This window comes from Pantherophis guttatus, chromosome 1 (assembly GCF_059756535.1).
Source record: "Pantherophis guttatus breed Tessera chromosome 1, ASM5975653v1, whole genome shotgun sequence".
NCBI classification, from domain to species: Eukaryota; Metazoa; Chordata; class Lepidosauria; order Squamata; family Colubridae; genus Pantherophis; species Pantherophis guttatus.
In genome coordinates this window covers 35,400,547-35,425,415 of record NC_142063.1, presented here as the reverse complement: position 1 = coordinate 35,425,415, position 24,869 = coordinate 35,400,547, and positions in this window count along the sequence as shown.

Here is a 24,869-nt window from a genome sequence, read left to right as displayed (position 1 = left end):
GTCAAAGTCATGGTGCTCCTGCATCTGGAGGAGGAGTGGTTGCAGTGGTGGCTCAAGTTGGGACGGATGGTGATTGGGCCATGTGATGGACTGATAGGTGCAGGGGGCTGGATTTGGGGTTTTGATTTACTGAGGGAAAACCCGAAACTCTGAGATTCGGGTTTTCCCAGATGTGCCAGTATACCTACTCTAATATATGGAAGTTTTGAGATAATGCCTGTCTCATAGTTTTTCATTGGAGTTGGGTTGTTCTGGAACGCTGACATCCTGTGCAACCTTTTCTCTTCCCTATCTGCTGATTTGTATGTCTAGGGTAGAATGTTGTAGAATTCGGTTTCAGTTTGCTTTTCTTACCATCCATCCATCCATCCAAAATCTCAGTTGAGCATTTTAATCATTTCTTCTTTGAAAACAATTCTCTATACAAAGTATCAAGTTTGCAACCAGTGGGAGGCTGGGAATGTTTTCCTTTTTCCATGGTTTCCCTTTGATTTACAATTCCAGGGATGCAGCCAGCACAAAAATCCAGCTGGGTTTGGTCTTCCTTTAAATACATACAAATGAGAAAGAAAAACATATCCTCCAGAAAAGGGTGCATCTTCTACATGGTCAAATGTAGCATGCATTTGCAAGGACAGGAAGTCACAGCTGAAGCTAAAATTCCACTCCAAAAAAAGAATTAAGCTGCAAATTCTTAGTGTTTTGGACACCTGGAAATAATAATAAGTGATATGAAACATTAACCTTGTTCTTGTGATCTTACTGCTCTGCTTAAAACATTAGCACCAGTGCTGAGGAATAGCACCAAACAAAGCATGGCATTCAGTTTTATTCCTTCCTTGATTTAAAATGCCAGGAAGTAAAACCAGGCTGTCTGAGAAAGAGAGATATCATTTTAGGTGGGTATGGATTTGGGAACAGGGTAGGGATTCTTTTGAGGGGGGAACTGATTTCCATAAAATAATGTTTTACTTTGGCAGAGGTGAAAGAGGCAACTATTGGACATGGCACCATGCTATTGAATATTTCAGCAAAGCAAATTCTGAGTCTCAACTAGCCACAATGACAAAAGATTATTATACATTTGCAGTGATGTCCCGATGGAAATAAATAAATTTGCAGGTTTGATTATGAAGTCATGATGCCCATTTGATCATTTGCTCCACAAATGAAGATGTTTGCGTGTATTCAAGCATGAACAAGATAGCTTTTAAACAACAATTTTTCAAAAAATTGTTGAAAAATCATTTCAAAAATTATAGATAGAATTTTGATTGCCAGAATTCTGCAAGACTTCATAATCTCATGCAATTTGGGCCATTGATAAAATTTGGGGAATGAGGTTAGAGGAGCCATTACATACAATTGGTTGTATTTTGGAGTCACCCCCCCCCCCTGCAGATTACAGCCATAATGGATTTATTTGTATGTATGTTCCGTTTTCCACAAATAGACTGCTAAGAATTGAATCTAGAACTTCCTGCTTGCAAATAACCCCACCCACTCACACACATACTGAATACAGGAGAAATAAAATTCTTTCTTGGCTCAGATTTAAATCTGCATCCCAAAAACTTTTATCTTAATACATTGGCATTTTTCAACTACGTTCATCTGTTAAAAACTTCAATATAATCCTGAAAATTAGGTTTGAGCTGATTTTAAACTTTATTTTTTATTCTCGTTTCAAGAGCCACCCGCTAAGAAAATTACTGGATTCAGGGAGGGATAACCCTTTCTTCATATCCATTTTAGCCTGCTTTCCATTTATCCAAACTGGAATATAATAAGATATCTGGTTAGGAATGAAAAAGGGAGAGCAATTACTTCACCTCTAGGGCAGCAACCACTTTCAATTTCCACCATCTTGGTCTCTCTGGAGGCAGCACAGCAGGAGGGGTATCATCATTTCACAGGGCAGCTCTCATTCCCAGTGATTCTAGACACTGCTGTGAAAATATTTACAGACCCCTCGCATCCTGGACATACACTGTTTCAACTCCTACCCTCAAAAAGACACTATAGAGCACTGCACACCAGAACAACTAGACACAAGAACAGTTTTTCCCCGAACACCATTGCTCTGCTAAACAAATAATTCCCTCAACACTGTCAAACTAGTTACTAAGTCTGCATTACTATTAATCTTCTTATTGTTCCTATCACCCATCTCCTCCCACTTATGACTGTACGACTGTAACCTTGTTGCTGGTATCTTTAAGATTTATATTGACTGTTTCCCTATGACTATCATTAAGTGTTGCGATTATGATTCTTGACAAATGTACTTTTCTTTCATGTACTCAGAAAGCGTAAGCACCAAGACAAATTCCTTGTGTGTCCAATCACACTTGGCCAATAAAGAATTCTATTCTCTATTCTATTCTCTATTCTCTAAATGTAAATTTCTAGTCCTCAAGATTGCTGAAAGCAGCTTAACTGGTTGAATTCAACTTCAAACAGCTGAAATCTGAACCGGTATCATATTGAATTTTACATATTTCCATTTATATTTCTATCCATAGCTTGTTTTCATTGGTTCCAAAATGCCATATTTGTTGTGCTCTTATTTATAGGAAGATTTGTCATGAATCAGATCAGATCAGAAGTAATCTATTATTCCTTACAGTGGTCAAACAGGAGGTCAAATAGAAACCAATCTGATTTGTATTTTCACAATCGATCCATAGTAAGACTTAGGAATACAAAATAATTCTACCATGATTTTTTAAAAGCAAAATAGATTAATCTACTAATACAGATTCCCAGGTAGTATAGATAGCCGAAATGAAGAGCCTTGTAGCATCTCATTCCCAACTCAAAATTTTCATAAAGATGGCATATATTTGGAAAGCTGGATTTTGAAAGGCATAGTTTATGCAAAATTTAATTATAACAGCACACTTCGATACAATTGTGTTAAAATTAATTAGGAAGTGCTGCATACAGAAGTGTTAATAACAAATATTAAGTATAGGTGCACATGCAAATGTTCTCTAATTTTGCTTTGCTTTTTTGCTTAAATTGCAGAATACTGCAGTCGTAAATCGAGGATTACCTCTACAAAGTTCTGTAGTAAAAATAGCAATGGCAGAGGGGACAAGCTTAAAGAAGGAAAAGAGCGTGAACAAGAAGAGACTTTATTATCCTTCACGCTGCATTCTTGTAAAATAAAAATAACCAAAGTGAGATCTCAGCTGCCAGGAAATTGTTCGGTTATATTTGAGAGCACTACTACAAAGAAGGAAAAATGTTTGTAAAGTGCAACTTTATACCTCTCCAAACAGTATCTTTTTCTGTGTTGAATTTATATTTTTACCGACAAAGAAAAGAAATAAATAAATTCAACACAAAAAAAATAGTTTGTGGTGAAAGCGACTGCCTGCGAAGGCTCCTGGACTGGGGCTGAAAGGCCAAAGCAGAAGCCGTATGCTGCGTTCCATAATTGGGTAGACCAGGTTGCCCTGACAGACAGGTTTCACCAGAAAAACACTCAGTATCTTTTTCTGTGGTTCTCTTAGCTATAGCCTTTTATTGTTTGCATATTTACCCCCCCCTCCCCATTTCTTCTTGCCTTGCCTTCAAGAATTCAAGCCTTATTCCAGCGACATCTCCCCTCATTTTATTCCTGTGAGGTGCCTGGACTGAAACAGAGTGACCAACCCAAAGTTACCCACTGAAGTTCCATGGCTGAGGGTGGACATGAGCCTGTGTCAATCTAGTACTTTAACCACTACACTCTTAAGAACATACTCTCTATAAATATGAGATCACTTCTTTTTAGATAGTCTTTGTTCCTGTTTTATACAAGGGAAATGAAGAAAAAGAAGGTAGTTTTCCAATGCCTGACTTTATTTCTGCCCAGATTCAAAAATGGCTTTAGCTGTTCACTTTCTAACTTTTGTGCTTGTTTTTCACTGTTTTGTTGGTTAAAGATGAGGATTTATATAGTACCATTAATGTACAGTCTGCAGCAAAAGTCAAGGTAACGGATTTCTGGAATCAAACTTAGTGGATTTCTAGACAGATCTAGGCAGTTTTATTGGCCGCAGTACAGAATTGGTTAGTTAGTGTCTTCTAATCTAGGATATTTTTTTCCTGATTCCCTGTCTAGTCTATCATTCTCAGGTTTCCTGTCACTCTTCCATCCAACTACTAACCAAGATGGATCCTGCTTAGCTTTTTGAAGTCAATCCAAATTGCCTTTGTGCTGTAAGTATTTTTCTATTTTATATCTTTAATAGCATGATAAACCACACTGCTAGTCATTCTGTAGTTTTATCCCTGCATTCAGAGGCAGCATCTTGGCAAGTCTAATGAAAGTGATGTGCAGTAAAACTGGAGAGAACAATTGCTGGTGGCAACAAACAAGTTCACCAGCCATTTTCTTTTCCCGAAATTCATCAGGAAATTATATCATACAATGCAAATTAGGAAAGAGGTAGGATCTGTATAGCTACTAAACGGCCACTGTAACATGATGAAGGAAAGAAGGAACATTTGTCTTTTTCTTTTCCCCTGCTCCTTGTCTTGCAGTTTTAATCTAAAAGTTATCCACTGGGACCTTTCGGCTCACTGTTACCGCATAATATTTTACAAAGCTATATTAAAAAAAGGGGGAGGGGATCAAGTGTCTGCCTAGAGAATTAAGCCAGGTGAAACACAAGACCAAGGAAGGAAATGGGATAATGTTTAAATTAGACTTCTTCAGATTCAGAACTGCCTGGTTCAAACTTTGCGGTAAGCCTTAAATTCCCCAATTTGTGGATTGGCTGATTTGTGATTGGCTGACTTTACCTCAATCTGTGAGCTATAAACCATGATTGCAAACCACAATGACTAGCTTAATATTATGTATATTACATTACAGGTAGCTGAATAGTACAGCTGGGAATGCAGCTATTTCCAGGCTCTACTTCCAGATGTTGAAATCCTTGGACTAATTAAGTGGGGGAAATACAATGCAGGAAATCAACACAGAGCAGGGGTGAAATCCAGCAGGTTCTGACAGGTTCTGGAGAACTGGTAGCGGAAATTTTGAGTAGTTCAGAAAACCAGCAAATACCACCTCTGGCTGGCCCCAGAGTGGGGTTGTAATGGAGATTTTGTACTATCCTTCCCCCAGGAGTGGGGTGGGAATGGAGATTTTGCAGTATCTTTCCCCTGCCATGCCCACCAAGCCAAACCACGCCCACTAAGCCATGCCCACAGAACCGGTAGTAAAAAAAAATGGATTTCACCACTGACACAGAGCACTGAAGGAGGAGGAAGACAAGAACTGAGTGAGGCATAATTTGAATACCTTTAAATTTAAAAAAAAATGAGCAGATGTCATTGAAGCCCAGATCATGTAATTCTCACCTCACTGGTGTTTTTAATCCTGCATGTCCCTTCTCTTAGTAATTGCATTGTGGTTTTGCTATTACCTGAAGCCTGCAGAAAGATCTGGGTGGGTCAGTAAAATCAAAAAGGCCACAGCAGTGTGATCAAAGATTTTTTTAACAAGTGTTGTGTGGTTATAGCTGCCTTCTTGTACTTTTTTTAACCTTCACTGCCTTATGGACAGCCCTGAAGCCAGCAGTGGTCTGTTGGATCGGCAGTCAATGGCTTAAGCTGGGCTCTGTCGTGTGACATTAAAGATCAGCACAAAGGGGTCTCTAACAGGAGAATACTAAATTTCACGGTATGAATGATGGAGGAAATGGTTGCTAAAGGATGAAAGGACATGGAGCAGTCCTCCATTCCAGTTGTGTGAGCGGAAGGGATAATTTCTTGGCCCTTTGTCATTTCCTACTCATCTGACTTGCAGTTATTAAGCAGTGCGGTTACTTGACAGAAAACAGCTTCCCGAATTCACCTTGCGTTCACCCTGGTAATATACTGAAAACATCCTGAATGCATCCATGAGATCTTCCCTAGGTGTAAATTGCTTTTCAAGCCACAGCATGGCCATTATTAAAAGCATTGACCTGAATGAGGGTCGTTGTTTTCATCTGCAAACAAAATCATTCAAAAATCTGCTGCTGTTGTTGCCATCTTGGCAACACAGCACTGTGATGGCTCAATTAGTGTGTGCCACTTTCCCTGTTCGTTCCACTCTGCCTTCCTCATTCCACAATGAGTTACAGCTTTTAGTTATCAGTCTGAAAATCCCAGGAAAGGTTACATTCTACCAGCCAAAAAAAGAAACAGAAAAGCTTGATATTTAAGGGCCTCAAACTGTGCTACCTTTACCTTTGGCTTCAATTATATGGCTTGTGTTAAACGCTCAATTTGCATCAAACAAATTGGACTAATAAATGGGCAGAGGAGAACATCGGAAAGTGCTGTGTTTGATGCAGCTGAAATAATTCTCCCTCACTTGTTCTGAGGCAGCATGAAACCATTTTTTTTTTTTAATGCCAAGCTGTTGCTCGATTTCATCCATTCTGGGAACCATTTTTCTGTTTTCACAGCTCTTTCCCATTATTCGCCTGTTCAGCGGTCCAAATTCTATTGGTTATCATGAACTGTTAAATTAATAATTAATTAATTAAATTATTGGGGTAGTAAAGAATTTTTTAAAACTATAATGCACTTTCATTTCCCAATCATGGAATTGATTAATTTTATCTAGTATACATTACAAAAAAAAATAAAAATAAGAATGAAGTGTAAAGAACTGAAGACAGGATGGGTGTCTTGTTAATTTAGGGGCCTACTTTTTCCATGTTTTGAACGTATTCTGAAGGAATTGATTTTGAATATGCTTTAGTTTTTATGAATATATTTGGCAAATCGGAGTGGGGGTATAGTCAATTAAAAGCATAGAAAACACATTAGAGTCTAAAACTAATCATAGAAAGCTAAAACATTTTTAAAAAAACAAAGTAAAAAACAAAAGTCTAAAAGGAATCTAAAAGGAGGAGGAGCAGGAGCATTAGATGGGTGTAATGGAAGCATAAGAGTTAATGTATGGCAGACCAGATCTATCACAATACAGAGCATTCTAGTATGACAACTCAGTGCTCATTAGAGGTAGTTTATGGCACAGGACATCATCATCTGATGGATTTTAAGCACTGCTGTGCAGAACCTGACAGCATTATATGTTATAGCAGGGTTAAGATCTGAAAGCAGCAGGGAAGTGTAGAATTGTCCTGTGTGCCCTGGGTATTGTTGTAATAATGGTGAGACGAGGCTAATACCCTCACCAGTAGATATACAGTACATGTAAATATTAAATAGCATTGAGGGCAGAGTTGAACCCTGAGGCACTCACAAATGAGGAGCCTAGGGCTAAACTATTTACTGCACCAGCACTAACTGGAAGCAGCTTCAGAGGAAGGCAGATAACCACTGAAGGACAGCTCATGGGCAGAGAGACAGGGAGAGAGAGAAAGAGAGAGACTCTCCATTCCCTAAACTGGACCCAAAGGATACTTCAGTCAATGGTATCAAAAACCTCCAAAAGGTCAAAAGGGAACAGATGGGGTTCCTATCCCTTTCTCTGTCCTGCTAGAGATCCAGAGGTGGGTTTTAGCAGGTTCTGACCAGTTCTGGAGAACTGGTAGTGGAAATTTTGAGTAGTTCGGAGAACCAGTAGTAAAAATTCTGCCTGGCCCCGCCCCCATCTATTCTCTGCCTCCCAAGTCCCAGCTGATCAGGAGGAAATGGGGATTTTACAGTATCCTTCCCCTGGAGTGGGGAGGAATTTGAGATTTTACAGTATCCTTCCCCTGCCAGGCCCACCAAGCCACGCCCACCAAGCCATGCCACACCCACCAAGCCACACCCACAGAACCGGTAGTAAAAAAATTTAAAACCCACCATTGTAGAGATCATCCTCAACCATGACTAATGCTACTTTAGTACTATCCCTTGAACTGAACCGAGATTGAAAAGAGTCCAAAAGAGTTTTCCCCAGGTACTTTAGAGTTGTGAGTCTACCATCTTCTCAGTAAAAAGGGAAAGTTGGAGATTGAGCTAAAAATCCAAAACCAGTGGTGGGTTGCTCCCGGTTCTGTCCGGTTCTTGCGTACCAGTAGTAAAAGCAGCGGGAGGCTCTGCTCACTTGCCTGGACATCATAAGGTACAATCTGCACATGCGCGCACGCTCCCATTGTAAACTGGTAGTAAAGGTAAATAGAACCCACCCCTGTCCAAAACCATCGAAGCCAACAATTACCTCTTGAAGAAAGAGCTTCCTTCAAGCTACTGTGAACCCTTTCTACAAACAGATGTTGGCCACCCCCCCAGAACCAATGCTGGGCAGCCTTAATCAATCAGGAGAGACACGCGTCTAAAATACAGGAGTCAAGGTTTCAGAGCCCCAAGGACCCTGACCACTTTCTCGGGATTAACAGGCTCAAATTCCCCCAGATAATTGAGTCAGACCATGCTCACTTCCATAGGATTGCTCAGTCAGAATCCACCTCTCAACAAATCTGAGCAACTTTATCCAGTATATGACTCAATCTGTGAGGGACAGAACCATCCCAAACAGGGTTTCTGGTTAGCTACCTGCAGATATAATAAAAGTGGAAAAATAAGTACACTTCACCACTTTTGGTGCCTCAAGAGAGTCCCTAATGGAGGTATTTACCCACAACTTTCCTATCTTCACTGCTGACATTGCAATGAAGGTTAGAGTTTTTTCCAAGGCTGAGTATCTACTTCTTCAGCTGCCAACCATATCGTTGTCCTGCAACAACATGCTCTCAATCAGCTGATCAGCAAATAGCTGATTGGCAGTGCTACTGGAACCACCACTCCACCACCAGCTCCTCAGTTTGCAGTCTGTCACCGAGCTGGCTTCCTCTAATGACCATCCTGCCTCCCTCACCCCCAGGCTCCAGTCCTCAAATTACTGATTACAGTTAGGAAGACACTTGTCCATTTTGTTGATTATAGCACAGGACCATCGCACAACACACAGGAGAAGTAACCTCACTTGTGCTTTCTGCAGTCTATCTTGCTTTTGTTAAAGGGTTTTTGTTGTTGTTGTTAAAGGTTTCCCTAGTACTAAAATAAGTGGTTGCGAATGATTCAAAGAGATGATCTGCTGAATAGCAAGAAAATGCCACTTTTCAAAATTGCTTCGGAGATTAGAAGCACATTAGGTGGAGAAAAATAAAAACAAAACAGATGTCCCTGGTTGTATAAAAAAGGACGCTTTTTTGTGATGACAATAGCAACAACAAATGCATCAACTACCCATTAAATCATCTTTTAGAATTTCCTCTTTTGATAGGAAATTTCCCCTGTCAAAACACAGAAATACATATGAATCACTGTTAACCATCTCTGCTATTTGTATTTTTGTTGCTAGAATGCTGGCATTTCCCCCCCTTTTACATATAAAAAATTATCAGGAGCTATTTATTTCCTCTCCAATTTCCCATTTCCCTCCACTCCTCACCCCAGTAACCTTTTCACATTTCTTCTGATGCCCCTTTCCTCCTTTGTTCTAAGGATCGTGTGTGTGTGTGTGTGTGTGTGTGTGTGTGCCATTGTTGCTATTTGTCTTGTGCTGTTTTTCTGGGGATTTTTACTTGTTCTTTTAAATGTTTTCACAATTGGAAACTGTCCAGAGTCACTATGAGTCGGACAGCATATAAATTATAATTGCTCACACAGTCAGCCAGATGTTTATACTGGATTTGTCATTTTTATCCATCTGTTGAGCCCTTCCCAAGGATCTGGAATAGACAGATGCTGTTGTTTGATGTGTTGAAGGTATCATTGCAAGATGTAAGCTATTCTAGGTAAAGCTATCTTTTGCAATTGACTGTGATTTTTGTCAATGCTGATGGCATTCAAATGGTGTTCCAGATGTTCTGGGATTGCAGCCAAGGGGCCTATTACTATAGATGTCATCTTGGCTGTCTTCTGCCACAGTCATTCTACTTCTATTTGCAGGTCTTTGTATTTTGTTATCTTCTCCAGTTGTTACTCTTCTATTCTGTTGTCTCCAGATATTGCAATGTCCACTATCCAGACTCGTTTGTCTTTCTTATTAACAGTTGTTAAATCTAGAGTGTTGTGCGGCTTGTTTGTTTGAATTCTAAAGTCCCAGAGCACTTTAGCTGCTTCATTTTCTATTATAAAGTATCCTTATATACATGAAATATTAAATCACAGCTGCCAGTTCTTTAGCTGGTGTTGGTCTTCATACACAACAAGTTCTTCCCAAGAACTGAGGATGTCATAATGTTTGTCTAGTATATATGTAATCCAAGTAGTCTGGCCTTTTGTAATTGACAGATGGACATTTTGTCAATGCACATATTTTTCTGAATGACATTCAAGATTTTTTTAATATGGCGCCCAATGTTCCAATCACCACTGGGATCACCATGGCCGGTTTATGCCATAATCTTTCAACTCTGATTTTCAGATCTTGATATTTTGTTGCTCTTCTCCAATTCTTTGTTTTCTATTCTACTATCTCCTGATATTGCCACATCAATTATCCACACATTAATAATAATAATAATAATAATAATAATAATAATAATAATAATATAATTTTTATTATTTCTATATTATTATTATTATTATTATTTATTGGTTAATCTTTAGTGAGATTCACAGCCTTTGAGGCTGGTTAATAGCTCAGCAGCTCGAGTCCTAACCAAGGACCTAGGAACTGTTAAGGTATCGTCGGAGGATGTAAGCTGTTCCGAGTAAGATGGTTTTTTGTAGAGTCAAAATGTTCAAGTCCGGCAGATTTAGAATTTCTAAATAGCAGGGTAGCCCTTTGGGTATTGCTCCGAGGGCTCCAATTACAATCGGGACAACACACGATTTCTTTTTCCACAGTTGCTCAACTTCAATTTGCAAGTCCCGGTACTTTGTGATTTTTTCTTGCTGCTTATCTTCAATTCGTGCATCACCAGGTATTGCAATGTCAATGAACCATACTTTTTTCTTTTCAACTATTGTTATGTCAGGTGTGTTGTGGACCAAGTGCCTGTCAGTCTGAATCCTAAAGTCCCACAAGATCTTGAGTTTCTCATTCTCTAAAACTTTCTCAACCTGATGTTCCCAGTGGTTTTTGCTGTACTCAAATCCAAACTTCTGACACAATTTCCAGTGAATGATTTTAGCAACACGGTCATGGCGTTGTAGGTAGTCAGTTTGTGAAATTTTGCTGCACCCACTGATCAGGTGGTCGACTGTCTCATCTTTCTCATTGCAGAGGCGGCATTTGCTGTTGGTGGTAACATGTTGAATTTTTGCCTTCATACAGTTTGTGGCTAGGGCTTGTTCTTGAGCTGCCAAAATAAAGCTTTCAGTTTCTTTTTTCAGTACTCCTGATCTTAACCAGTTCCAAGTTAGTTTCTGGTCAGCTTTGCCTTCAATACTTTTCAAGTATTGGCCATGCAGAGCTTTGTGTTTCCAATTTTCAGCTCGCTGCTCAATTACTTCTTTCTTATATTCTGCTTTTGTTTTAGTTGTCTTTAAAAGGCCTCCTTTATTTACTTCCTTAATCATTGGTTCTTCAATTTTCTGGATGTAATCATTCAAGCTGCATTTTTCTTCTTCCACAGTCTGCTTTACTTGTAGGAGTCCTCGACCACCCTCTGCTCTTGGTAAATATAATCGGTCAACATCACTTTTAGGGTGCAAGGCATGATTCATTGTCATAAGCTTCCTTGTTTTTCTGTCCAAATTGTCTAACTCCATCTGGGTCCAGTCAATTATTCCTGCAGAGTATCTAATCACAGGTATAGCCCAGGTATTTATGGCTTTTATGATGTTTCCTCCACTCAATTTGGACATTAATATCTTACGAATTCGCCGAATGTACTTGGCTGAAGTTAATTCCTTGACTTTATTATGCATTAAGTCAGAGGCTTCTAAAATCCCCAAGTACTTGTAGCCTTCTTCTGATTTTACTGCCTTTATCATTTCTTCATTCTCTAGTTCTATTCCATCCTCTTTTATGATCTTGCCTGCTTTGGTTGCTATTGTTGCACATTTGTCAATTCCAAACTGCATACCAATGTCTTGGCTGAATTCTTTTGTGTTTTCAATTAATAAATTCAGTTCAGCTTTTGTTTTACCAAACAGCTTCAAATCATCCATGTACATCAAGTGCGAGATTTTCAGTCCTTTCTTTACAAGTTCGTATCCACAGTTCATCTTCTTCAAAATGATTGTCAGTGGTAGCATTGAGAGTATAAAAAGTAGGGGTGAAAGGGAATCGCCCTGGAAAATGCCTCGTTTAATTTCAACTTCACCCAGTTCTTCTTCATTAGCCATAAGTTTTGTTTTCCAGAGGTTCATTGAAGATTCCATGAATTTTTGTATGTTGCTGCTGATGCCTAAGATTTCCAGGCATTTCTTGATCCAGCTATGGGGAACTGAATCAAATGCTTTCTTATAGTCTATCCAAGCCATGAACAGGTTGGTTCGTCTTTTCTTTGAGTTCTTTAGGATTAGCTTGTCGATCAGCAATTGATCTTTTGTTCCTCTTGAGTTTTTGCAGCATCCTTTCTGTTCTACAGGAAGCAAGTTATTTCTTTCCAGGTATCCATAGATTTGGTTTGCAATGATACCAGTAAGAAGCTTGTATGTTGTTGGCAAGCAGGTGATTGGCCTATAGTTTCCAGGGTCCTTTCTTTTTTCTTTATCTTTTTGGATCAAAAATATCCTTCCAGTTGTTATCCATCCATCATTTTCAGGTGTTTTTAGGATCTGGTTCATCTGGGTTGCCAATCTTTTGTGCAGACTTGTAAGTGCCTTTAACCAGAAGCCATGCAGCTCATCCAGTCCAGGTGCACTCCAGTTCTTCACTTTTCTTGACTGTCTCTGCACCATTGCTTTTGTTATTTTCATGTCTTCCATTTTATGTACTTTAATAGAGTCCTCAACCTGTTTGATCCATTTTGCATTTCTGTTGTGCTTCTTGTTGTTTTCCCACATATTCTTCCAGAATTTCAGAGCTTTCTCTTTATCAGGCTTTTCATTTGTTGTTACTCCGTTTCCATTTTCTAAATTCTTATAAAACTGGTGCTGATTTGCTCTGAACTGTGAGTTTTCCTTGAACTGAGTTACTCGGTTTTCATATCTTTTAATCTTTTCAGCGATGGCAACAACCCTCTGCTTCAGCTCTTCAATTACTACTGCAATCTCCTTATTCCTTAGATCGTATCTTGCTTCCAGGCTGCTTTTGACCTGCTTGTTCTTTAGCTGACCTTGCCTTAGGTTCTTCAAGTTGCTCAAATCTCCACGTACTTTTTTGATCTTCAATTCTAACCGAATTTTCCATTTAGGCTTCCCCTTCTTGCCTCTTTGGTTCTTTTGTATTTTCAACCCCAGTTCTTTGGTGGTTATGACAGCTGCTGCATACATCAGTTGGTTAGTTTCGGCTAATGTAGTGGTTCGAATAGTTTGCACAGCCTCATTAACCTTTTTTAGTACATTTCTCAATTCTTTCCGGTTCACTTGGTTCAGCTTTGGCAAACGTGTTCTTTCATCATCTTCCATTTGGTGCTTTATTTTTCCAGCTAATTGAGCACTATCTGGTTAATAGCTCAGCAGCTCGAGTCCTAACCAAGGACCTAGGAACTGTTAAGGTATCGTCGGAGGATGTAAGCTGTACCGAGTAAGGTGGTTTTTTGTAGAGTCAAAATGTTCAAGTCCGGTAAATTTAGAATTTCTAAATAGCGGGGTAGCCCTTTGGGTATTGCTCCAAAGGCTCCAATTACAATCGGGACAACACACGATTTCTTTTTCCACAGTTGCTCAACTTCAATTTGCAAGTCCCGGTACTTTGTGATTTTTTCTTGCTGCTTATCTTCAATCTGTGCATCACCAGGTAATGCAATGTCAATGAACCATACTTTTTTTCTTTTCAACTATTGTTACGTCAGGTGTGTTGTGGACCAAGTGCCTGTCAGTCTGAATCTTAAAAGTCCCACATGATCTTGAGTTTCTCATTCTCTAAAACTTTCTCAACCTGATGTTCCTAGTGGTTTTTGCTGTACTCAAATCCAAACTTCTGGCACAATTTCCAGTGAATGATCTTAGCGACGCAGTCATGGCATTGTAGGTAGTCAGTGTGTGAAATTTTGCTGCACCCACTGATCAGGTTGTTGTTGTTGTTGTTGTTGTTGTTGTTGTTGTTGTTGTTATTATTATTATTATTATTATTATTATTATTATTATTATTATTACATTTATTTGCTGCCCATCGCACAGTTCAATGCACCTCTGAGTGGCTTTATCAGTTTGCATTCAGAAACCCCACAATATTTTAATCTCCTAATTTTTTACTTCTTTTTCAACTCTACGTTTCCACCAATATTTTATTACTGGCATGTGATAATTTTTGTAGATGTTCCAGTGAATCATTTTGGTGTCTATGTTATGTCATTATTTATAATCAGTTTTGCAATCTTTTTGCATGAGCTGAATATATGATCTACTGTTTCTTCTGCTTCTTTCTACAATCTGCATTTTGAATCATTTGATGATTTTTTTCAGTTCCACTGCTATATCACTACTAAAATTGTTATTATTATGATTGAATCCAATACTTGCATTGTATACTTCAAAGTAAGTTCAGCAAAGGTGGTTTTTCAAAACTTCAAAAATTTGGCCTAGTGGTTAAGGCAGGAGGCTAGAAACTAGGAGGCCATGAGTTCTAGTCCTGCCTTAACCATGAAAGCTATCTGGGTGACCTTGGGCCAGTCACTCACTCTCTCAGCTCACCTCACCTCACTGGGTTGTTGTTGTGGGAAAATAGGAAGAGGAAGATGTGTTGGACATCACATATGATAATTCACATCTTGAATTATTTATAAAAGGGGGAAACAAACAAACAAACAAACAAATAAATGGTATATGCTCATAGATCAGTCCTTCTTCAGATAATCCAGTAGCTCCATCAGGCAAGGTTAACACAATCAGCTACCTTTCCAAAGGACTGGCTATTTGAAGTAGAATTTTCCGTATCTTTTGCTTTTGAAGAACAGGCAAAAAGTGAAACAAAACTATATAAAGCCTCCTTTTCTGAAAATCTTAGATGTTATTTCAAATCTGGGCATGGATATTAAGGGTCAAATAACATCAACATTTACTCCCAGCAGGAGCTGCTTGTGCCTCTGCATCACTAGACAGATTGGCATTCTTCTAAAGAGCTTAAATGTGTTGGCTGAGCACTAAATTTCTGTTACTATGCTTAGCTTGAAAGGCCTTATTATTAAAACAGGTGATCCTAGTCAACAAAAGATAATACATGCATCTTCACTGAGGATTCAAAGCATAAGAACACCCAATATTAAAATACGTGTATACACATACAGACTCTTCAAGATGACAATAGACTCAGCATTTCAATATTGGAGCATTATGCCTCTGAATGCCAGTTGCTGAAGGACATACACCTGTGTGGTCTTTTAAACTCATGTCACATTAGTAGCACTGGCATCTACTTGTGGACACTGGCCACTTGCCATTTCCCATTGGCATCTACTTGTGGAAACAAAACACCATGATAGATGGGCCTTGTGACTTGGTCATAGGGTTCTTTTTATGTCATTGTACAAGGAAGTTCAGCTTCCAAAATGTACCCTATGTGTCCCACTTCTTCATTCACTCTTAAATGAGAGAAACCCCAATATTTGCAGTCAGTTTCTCAGTTGTGGTAGGGGAATCCGCTAGCAAAATTTCTCATGATCATTGTACATATTCAGTCTCCCCTTGGTCTGATGAACATCAGAAAGGACGTTCTGAATTATCAGACAAATCACAGAATCTGCATTAGGAAAGTAAATAAATAAATAACCTTAACACCACCTGGCCCCAGAGGAACTCTATGCAGTTCACTATATAAAAGAGAATACAGATACAATGTCATAAATGCGCACTCACATTTGCAAACCGGTAGGGAGAGTAAGTGAATACTACCCCTGATGGGCTCCATCATGAGTCCGAAAGCTTGGAAGACAAAACCTCTGGTCCTGGTGACTGACCGAGATTGGATCCTGGATGCTACTTTTTTCCAGAGATATTAGCTTACCTGTTTTGTCAATCTGTTTAAAATCTCAATATACTCATTCTTATAGTTACTTTTTTCTCAATAGTCAGGGTCCATACTGTAAAATGATATACATATCATTTGTCTTTAAAATGATTTTGATTGAGAGAATTGCCTTTTTAAGATGATTAGGACAGCCAGGAATTTAAATCACATGAAAAAAAGTCATGCACAAAATTTATTGGTTGCTCTCTCATGTCAGAGTGTAATAAAATGTGCCAGGTTCAATCTTTAAAATTGTAAGTTGCTATTCCTAACCATGATGATACCAAAATGATGAAATGTCCATTGTGATATTGTAACAAAAGCTCCGCCCTTAAGTATTTGTATTGCAACTTCACATGCAAGTACAATAGAGGTGGGATTTACATTGTAATATCATGATTGTTATTTGATTAAACCTATGGATACCATAATGGGAAATCATCTCAAGAAACAATCTATGATAACTCATGAAAGGTTGGTCTGGAGATATGAAGTACCCAAAGCATTAGAGGTTGTGAGGAGGTTTCAAAATCAAGCTGATAATCTGATTTTCCCATGGTTATTACAGGAATGCTAGACATTTTCCATTCTGCTTTCATGCATAAGTGGGCTTTGGGCAACTGTGTTAGAATTATGACCTGACGTACATCCTGAAGCCCTCCAAATGGTAAGACAGATTGCTTGCCTCTCTTTTATTGTTTTAAATTAAAAAAAACAGTTTATGGAGGTTCTTTAATGACCAACCTATAGTGTACCAGGATGAAAAACATAGCTAACCCTGCCCAAAAATACATCTGTTTTCTGTGAATTGAGAATAACATGATTTTAAGTTGATGTGATGACATAGCCCATGGTTTTCACTGTGATATTCTCTTTATGAATGCCTAGCAACTTGCCGCAGCCAACTCGCCACAGAGCAACTCACCGCAGCCAACCCACCATAGGATTTGCCACAGCCAACTCACCATAGTACAACTCGCTATGGGACAAGAGTTACATAAATATACAAGAAATGATGGCATAGAATCAGGAAAGGCTGCAAAAGGAAAGACAAAATGAAATGTGAATGACAAAAAATAAAATATTTTAAAAATTATTTTAAGTAATTAAACTGAATTGTTGAATTGTCCCTTGGTGAGTTGTCCTTGGTGAGTTGGCTGTGGCAAGTTGGTTGAGGCAAGTTGGCCATGGAGAGTTGGCCATGGAGAGTTGGATGGGGAAAGTTGGCCGTGGAGAGTTGGATGGGGAGAGTTATCCAATTCCAGCTGAAGGAGCTTCCTGAAACATAGCATTGCCTTGCTTTGCTTTGCCTTGCCTATTCAACTCTTCCATTTAGTATTTTTTATGTTGTGCTATTTTAACCTTACATTATTTTTTGTTTAATAGTTTTTTGAAGCATTTTAGAAGCTGATTAACAGAAAGAAGAGCAATAGCAAAGAAAATAAGAAAACAGGGCAGATACAAGGGATATTATTTCATTGTATTTCACTGAATATTTGTATCTGAGTTGTCTATTGGCACAGTCAGATGGCCATGCTAAGTGTTATCCATCGTCCTCAACCTAGCAGAAAAATATGTTGGCATGAAATTTGATACCATGATTGCCAAACCTTATTTTGCCTCAGTAACAAGGTCTATGACTGGTGTTGGCCATGCTCTTAATACAGGACAAATTAGGAAAAGTGGATTTGCCTGGCTTCATTTTCCCTCCCACCATATGTCACCTACCAGCAGGAAAGCAGGAAGGAAGTTATTCAAAATGAGTAACCTCCATCCACAATTATTGGAATGGCAGTCCTGTTCTGTTGTGCTAACTGGCAGCATCCAGAGGTAGTTATGGAGCTGGAATTGAGTAAGTAAAATGGCACTCCTCACTCCACTAAAAAAAATAAAACAGTAAAAATTTGAGCCACATGAAACCCCTTCTTGGCAGAACATTTGTCAGGCCACCAATGGTGACAATACCAACAACATAGAGATAATAGAACATATCTATTTTTCCCAGTCTAGAAGAGCCTTCTCTGCAGCACAGAGCTAATGTTCACTCAAAAGAATATTACAATCCTCTTTCAAAAGAGGATTGAAGTATGTTTATAAGAAGCCCACAACTTTATGCTTAAAAGAAGACCACAATATTTTTTTAAAAAAAGCAACTATATATCATCATATGGTAGATGCCTCTCTGGAAGCCAAGGATCCAAGCCAAAAAAGCCATGGAAGATGGTCAGAGATTGGATAGGGATGTCCCCGTAGCAGCCTAAAAGAGCCAATAATAGTTGTCTGTATCTCAGCCCTAACCAAATCAGTAACCACATGATCAATGAATAGCAATAGCACTTAAATTTATATACCATTTCACAGTGCTTTACAGCCCTCTCTAAGCAGTTTACTGAGTCAGCATATTATGCCCAACAATCTGGATCCTCTTTTTACCAACCTCGGAAGGATGGAAGGTTGAGTTAACCTTGAGCCGGCGAGAATCAAACTGCTGGCAGTTGGCAGAATTAGTCTGCAATACTGCATTCTAAGCACTATGCCACCATGGCTCTTCTATCATAACTACAGAAAAATAATCACTTTTGAGAGAAGAGAGGAAATGCTATTTTGAAACTGAAACTGTCTGGACTGGAGATGAGATGTCAACATAACCTATATACTGTAGGTAGTACACGATAGTAGTACAATGACATATTGCTAGCACAGTATAAAAGCAAAATGTGAAAGGAAGTTGACCAAAATAATGAGGAAGTCCATCACTGTAATGGTGTGAAGAGAAAAGTATCTGCAATCCTGTTTGAACTTAATTCCTCTTTGTTGTCATTCCTCTTTCTTTTTCGGCTGTTTGTCCCTCACATCATCCAGTAGCAGTGAATCATACCAAAGAGGAACATCACCTGCATCAAAATGAACATTGACATCCATCATTGTTTCCTCTGTTTTTCTCTCTTTTTGCTTGGACTCCCTGTCCATCTTCAGATGGCCTCTTAGGAATAGACCAAAGTAAAATAAAGAATTTTGTTTTTGAAAAATACAATTGTACATGATTGAAAATAAAAAAAAACAGTAACACTTTACTAAAAGTATAGGATGAAGTGACTCAGAATGCTTCATAAATCAATATGCAAACTAACTTTATACAAATCGATATGTAAATATGTCCTCTTTTCTGGAACTAGTAGTCTTAATCAAAGGATGAATCATACAGATTAAAGATGCTGAGCCATAAAGATAAGACTTCCCAAATGGCTCATAGTGAGATCAGCCAAAATTCCCCTTCTCCCTTTTCACTGGATTCACCAGGGGAAGGAAGAGAAATGTCACATTTCAGCACTGTTACACAACTTTACTTTTTTTCCTATTGTAAAATGTAAAATGTAGGATGCCACAGGAGAACAATAGTGCAATAAGGGGGGAAAGTCCATCTTCCCTAAGACTAGGTGAGGGGTCTTCTATGAATTTCTAGGGATATTGTCAACCTGATTCTCCCTGTATATAATTCTATATTGTATAGGTCTTCAACCACACAGATATACCTGGTCTTTTAGACAGACATTTCCCTAGTTTTCTATAATTTCAACTAATGCTCTTTGATACTGTTTAAAATAAAATCAGTCTAAAGATTCATGCCACAATTTGTATATTCCTATATATTACACTTAACCCTGGTATGATTTCTTCCGAGACAACTTTAATTCAATAGCTGATGTATTTGATTCAGTAGCTGTCAGCTTGGGTTTAGAGCGAGAGTGATGTGATTTGACAAGCAGCATATCCGGCACAATAACCAGCACGGATTATAGTGGCAGCCACACATCTGGTCTGATACTGATCTTTTCTCTTATGAAAAGATTTCATATTATCAACAGGCAGCATCTTGGCTTTCTTGGCCAGTGCATCAGCTTTTGATTGTTCCATATTTTCACCCATGAGGCTGATGCCTTCCAATTAAGAGATGTCTGTTTTTGCTATCAAACCAGGATTTGACAGGATTTCCCCAACTTTTAGACAATTTTTCACTGAACTTCCATACATGAAGTGTCAATTAGTCTTTTGAAGGGATGGCAGTTCCTAATCCAAGCAAGAGCATTGGAGACCTGAGATTTCAGAAAGGGGAAATGCTTTATTAGCTAATACAGTATATGGAAGTTGAAGAGAGATGGTGGCTACGTAGGACTGCAGAGAGAAATCAGAGTGGAGAAATAGAAGGCTGTTCTTCTGAAGGGCAAAAACATTCAGAGCATCATTGGGACTGGAGAGACACATGATTTCTTACTATATTCTCTGAATTGTGCACAGCACTGCAAATGCAGAATATGTGCAGTACCTTTTGCAAAATACTTATATTTTGTCTAATATCTATAACTTGATAGCATGATTACAGGAGCTTCCCTCACACTGTGATTTTGTCCTTTTATTGCCTTCTTAGCAACCATGCACAAAAGCTAGTCTTCTGCTTGGTGTACCTAATAGAAAATAGAGTCATGCACCATATTTCACCTGAGTGGTGGCATCAGCAAACATAATAACATTACTACCGGTAGTTTTATGAACCACTGAAAAGGATAGAAATGGCTCATATCAAAAATAATCTCAGACTTGGATGTCAGTGCCCTGCTAGGCTAGCCATTTGTTGATGTTGTAAACAAGGAACATCAGATAAAGATAGAGCCTATTAAGCAATGGATCAAATGAAGCTTGAACCAAACTCATGCTTGAAGGATGCCATCAGATCTGTTGGAAAATAAAACCTGTTAGAATCTGAAGCCTGAAGCAGAGCTGAACTTTCCTCTGACAAGAAAGGCCTAAATCAAAAATTACTTTCAAGAGATTTGAAAGTTTTATGTCCAGGAGCCTAGTCTGTACCAAAGATGGTTTAAAAAAAAAAAAACAAGTATTGGGCATCTTTCACTATTCAGTTCAGACATATGGAGCTTTGAAAAAGTTTATGATGCATGATGAATCCTAGAGATATTCAACAAAATGGGATGCTGTTCTGAACTTTGACAGGATGAAGATAACGTATTGCAATTCACCATAATTTAGATCTGGAATAGGATTGTTATTTTAGTATTCTGTGAGTACAGTAGTCCCTGATTTACAATTGGGACTGGAATTTCCATTGCTAAGCTGTTACATGAGTCACGCTGGATGTTATATTCTTTATCCCATGATTGTTAAGTAAATCACTGAGTTAAGGACCAACAGTCCTGAAGCAAATCCAGTTTCCTCCATTGACTTTGCTTGACAGATACCGGGTGGGAAGGTTGCATGGTGATCACATGACCTCAGCAGACTAAAACCATCAAAAATACAGGCCTGTTGCCAAGCACCCAAATTTTGATGATGTAACCATGGGGATGTTGCAATGGTTGTAAGTTTGAGGAGTGGTGATGTCACTTTTTCAGTGCTCTTGTAACTGAACAATCTCTAAATGAATGTCAAAGACATACTGTATACATTTTTCTTCAGATTCCTGTGATGTATTATATCTTTGCCTTGAGCCATTTAGAATTGGGATAACTAAAGCAGAATAAAGGCATCCATAATAAAGAAATAAATAAAACAAGCAATTAAATTACCAAGAGCCTTGGTAGTACAGTGGTTTAAAGCACCCTGTTATTAACACAGCTGCCTGCAATTACTGCAGGTTCGAATCTTACCAGGCTCAAGGTTGACTCAGCCTTCCATCCTTTCTAAGGTAGGTTAAATGAGGACCCAGTTTGTGGGGGCAATAAGCTGACTTTGTATAAATATACAAAAGGATGAAGGCTATTGCTTAACACATTGTAAGCCGCCCTGAGTTTCTGGAGAAGGGCGGCATATAAATCAAATTTAAAAAAAAAGGGGGGGGGTATTTTACTTGTTTAAAGCACCTCCACATAAAAAATAGTTGTGCGTTGTGCTAAATTTTGTTCAATAATTGTGGTGATGTGCTTATTTTTCTCATAACTTAGTGCTAATATAATATTCATATACTATATTCCCTATATACTATTTTCTATAGAAAAGCAAATGTTTTTGCTTTTCTATAGAAACCGATTCTGTGGGCGTGGCTTGGGGGGCATGGCAGGGGAAGGATACTGTAAAATCTCCATTCCCATCCCATTCCAGGGGAAGGTTACTGCAAAATCCCCATTTCCTCCCGATCAGCTGGGACTTGGGAGGCAGACAATAGATGGAGGCAGGGCCAGTCAGAATTTTTACTACTGGTTCTCCAAATTACTCAAAATTTCCGCTACCAGTTCTCTAGAACTGGTCAGAACCTGCTGAAACCCACCTCTGCATGGGGGCCCTAAGCCAACTAGCAGGTCTTCAGGCTCTTGCAGAAGGTCAGGACAGTGGGATCTGATGTCACCTCAGTGGGTAAGAACTTGCAAAGGTCCAGGTCCACAGCAGAGAAGACTCTTCTCCTGGACCCTGCCAGCCAGAATTCCTTGACTGATGGAATCATGGCTCCTCTGCTGGCATGGGTGAGGTGTGTCTATCCCATAGGAGTGAGATGGTTTTTCCAGTTACCTGGACCCAAGCCATGCTGGGCTTTATAGGTAATAACGAACATCTTGAATTGTAACCAGAAGCAAACTGACAGACAGTGCAGTTTACAGAACAGTGGTGTAACATGGGTCACTCTAGAAGCCCCAAAGACTGCCTGTGCCACCGCACTCTGCATCAATTGAAGATCCCAAAGGCTCTTCAAAGGTAGCCCCATGTAGAGTGCATTGCAATCATCCAGCATGACTCTTGGGTTTGAATGACTAAGCACAGGGATGCAGGTGTAGCGATATTTTAACTTTATTTTCAACTCTAATTGAATTGCTGAGACTTCAAAAGGCAATCCTTTTGAAAACCAGTAAGGGGAGGAGAATGCATGACAATAACATTTGAAATAAACCAGTTTAAGACATGATTGACAGAGGAGTCTAACGCAAGTAAATTAGTTAAAAAACAAAGGATTAAACGAAAATAAAGTGTTGGTCTAACAAGCTATCAATATAATGTTAGTTTTAACTGATAGGCTCTAGGATGAAACCAATAACCAATAAGAATCTATCAAAGCAGAGGTCAGTGTGATTTGGGGGGGAAGCATTGGGATTACAGGGTTATAGAAGAGGTTTTTTTTATTATAAGCATTGTTCAATCACAAGATTTCAGAATCTTACTGAGATTTATAGTTAAATATAAAAATGTTTGTATAGATCTATATTATTATAGATAAAGAGGAGGCTTGCATTTTGGCAGTCATTTCATTAAATTATAACTGATTCATTTATATATATATTATTTAAATGTATGAATAATTTTATATCATGATGTTTTCACTATTTTTTCTGTGATTATTTCAGCATAATTTTAATTTTTTATGCATTGTTGATTTAATAGCCACCATCTGTCAGCTTGTTGGAGGAACCCAAAAGAAAGGAAAATAAAAGGAAAAATAAAAAAATAAAAATAAAATAAAAGAACCTCATTTTCATGTACTATTAAGGATAATGATTAATCAGATTATCAGTCCAATATTTAAATACATGAAGGTGTATTGAATGAGATTTTGGGCAAGCTGTTTCAGCCAGGGTTTTGAATCATTTTTGCTGTTTCTCAAGTTTAATTGAAGATATTGCAAATTAAACAAAGATGCTAGACATTAAAATCTGGAGCATGCATAGCCAAAGAATGAGTTCAGTTGATCAACTAAGGTTTGTAACTACATAAAACAACTGGAATGATAGCACACTCCTCATTTACCCACTGGCCTATAGACATCATTAATTCTACAAAGAACATTGTGCAAATTACCATGCTGAATGACACACGAGGCCTTTTGAAAAAGACTGTACCAGAGGATTATGAAATGCTAAGACTTCAGCATTTTTAACTGTTCCCTAGAGGCATCTAAATTCAGCGTTATATCATGTATACATTGAAAGAAAGCAGAATGGTACACCACAATTGGACATTAGAACATCTAGAACAGGGGTGTCAAACTCAAGGCCCATGGCCTGCATCCAGCCTGCGGGGTGCTTAGATTTGGCTCACAGGCCCGCCCTGAAAACAGCAAAGGACTGGCCCATGGTATCTCTGCCAGTGAATGGAGTTTTCAATGGCAGAGGGCTGCAAGAGGCCATCACAGCCAAAAATGGAGCCCAAGCGAGCCATCGCAGCAGAAAATGGAGCCTCAATGAGTGACATCAAGCTGGTCATGCCCTCCCAGCCACTCCCCCCCTCCCTGAGATCAAACACAGCCCTGATGAGGCCCTAAATGAAATCAAGTTTGACTCCCCTGATCTAGAACTACAAACACAACGCTTTGCATTTAGAGTTTTGGGGACTTGGAGTTTTTGCACTCTGCTTTTGGGGGCCAAGCCATTTCTGACTCTAGCTCTGGTGTTTGGGAACTGCAGCAAAGTTGCTCTTTTCCTCTGAATTATTTTGGCCCTGCAAACCTTGTAGATGGTCCTTTTTCTCACCCATTCTTGCCTTCTGGTTCCTAGACTCAAGTCAACCATTACTGTACCCTCCTGTCACCAGAGAAGTTCAGCAAGCTGCCCTTGAAGTGTATCTCTCCCACTAAATAATATGAAGAAATTATCTCCTCCCCTCTCAAGTCAGTCATGGTAGCAGCATGTAACCATGGTCACAGCTATTAGGAAAAACTCCTGGTTTCAAAATCATTAACAGGAGAACATTCATGAATCAGAGGGTCTTTTAAATGCAATGGAGGATTGGCAGCAAAGTGATTAGGAAATCTTGGAAAAACTTAAATAGCAATAGCACTTAGATTTATATACCGCTTCACAGTGCTTTACAACCCTCTCTAAGCGGTTTACAGAATCAGCATATTGCCCCCAACAATCTG